We start from the raw sequence: 2,141 nt of genomic DNA, 5'->3' as shown, positions 1-2,141 counted from the left end.
TTAATCATTTTAGGCCACCCCCAAAACCGTGACTATAGACTCTTTTAGGTTACCTCCAAAACCGTGACCATAGACCCTTTTAGGCCACTCCCAAAACCATGACTATAGACCCCTTTAGGTCACCCCCAAAACCGTGACCATAGACACTTTTAGGTCACCCTTTTTTGAAAAACCGTGACCATAGCCTCTTTTTGGTCACTGTAAAAAACCGTGACCATAGACCCCTTTAGGTCACCCCTAAAACCGTAACCATAGACCCTTTTAGGCCACCCCTAAAACCGTGACCATAGATCCCTTTAGGCCACCCCCCAAAACCGTGACTATAGACCCTTTTAGGCCACCCCCAAAATCGTGACCAAAGACCCCTTTAGGTCACCCCCCAAAACCGTGACCATAGACCCTTTTAGGTCACCCTTTTTTGAAAAACCGTGACCATAGCCCCTTTTTGGTCACTGTAAAAAACCGTGACCATAGACCCCTTTAGGTCACTCCCAAAACCGTGACCATAGACCCTTTTAGGCCACCCCCTAAAACCGTGACCATAGTCCCCTTTAGGCCACCCCCCAAAACCGTGACCATAGACCCTTTTAGGTCACCCTTTTTTGAAAAACCGTGACCATAGATCCTTTTTGGTCACTGTAAAAAACCGTGACCATAGACCCCTTTAGGTCACCCCTCAAAACCGTGACTATAGACCCTTTTAGGCCACCCTTTTTTAAAAAACCGTGACCATAGGTACTCTATGGTCACCCTTTCCAAAAAAACCGTGACCATAGCTTTTTTCTTTTGGTCACCCTAAAAAACCGTGACCATAGAGGGTCTATGGTCACGGTTTTTTACCGTGACCAAAAAAACCGTGGCCATAGACCTAAAATGTTGTAGTGTAGATAAGATCTTGTTCTACTATATGTGGCTGAAACCTAAATTAATTTGGTCCATCACATGTCCTTTGCTTCATGAGCTCATGGCTTGTATAACTTATATATCCCCTCATCTTAATCTCCTTTAAGGATATATTTCTATAATCTTATTTTGTCTCTATTTAAAATTAATTTCATCAAATCGGTCAATTTTTGAAGCATCGAGAATAATGTGTGTAGCAGCTAAAATATTATAATTAATAATAAAATAAAGTAATAATAAATTCTTAAAATGATTGGAGATCAGGTTTTTAAAAATAAAATTTTAGCTACTTTAATTTAGATACAAATAAAATTTGTAGACAAAATAACTAGAAAAGTATTAAAACGAGTTTATCATAAATCGTGTAATAAACTACCTTTGAAGAATTATTACCCTACTATATGTAAGTAGAATGGATTCAATAGATTTCTTTTAGAATTAGATATGGCTCAGCAAAAATATGATCTACCTTAATATTCTTCGAATGCTTGGAGCAGCACAATTTTAATTTATTTTTTTTTCTAATTAAAAAAAATTGTTGCTAAGCAAAACTTGTTAAAGTGTGTATGCTTATATATGCGTCAAGAGTGGAAGTCTAACTCGTGCATACGTAAGAGTTGATCATCTACTTGAATTTTATTTTATTTATATACATTAAACTCCAATATATATAAATAAGTATTATATATTCGCAGTGCAAGGATACAATTTCTTAGCATATAGTATAAGAAGAATTTTAAGTATACATAGAATAATAATATTTTAGTAGTTTTAATTGTTGATCTCACTTATTAAAAAAAAATATATGTATATATATAATATATATTAATTATTAAAATTAACGATTAAAATTACTGAAATAATAGTGTTCTAAGTATATTTAAGGGTTTTCATACATTACAAGCAACACTCAATTTTTCTGGTAAGTTTAAACTAGAGTAAAAATTAAAATTTCTTGTTATGCGTGCCTAATAAGAAAATCCATAGAATTTCATTTCATTTTCAAAAAATATCGTTATCAATTCATTGGTAATGGGCGAATATCTCTTTAAAGAAAATGATTCATTCGTACCTTAAAACAATGACATTCAAGTTCTTGTCACATTCTACTTATATTTTCTCCAACATCTTGTTCCTTGTTAATTCAATTGTTCCTTAATTAGTATATTGTGTGAATGTTTCTGTTTTGTTTAAGAAAATACATGCACATTCTTTTTACCATTGGGGTTTAGGAAGAG

The sequence above is a fragment of the Arachis duranensis genome, chromosome 7, assembly GCF_000817695.3.
Source record: "Arachis duranensis cultivar V14167 chromosome 7, aradu.V14167.gnm2.J7QH, whole genome shotgun sequence".
Taxonomy (NCBI): domain Eukaryota; kingdom Viridiplantae; phylum Streptophyta; class Magnoliopsida; order Fabales; family Fabaceae; genus Arachis; species Arachis duranensis.
This window is presented reverse-complemented; position numbering follows the sequence as displayed.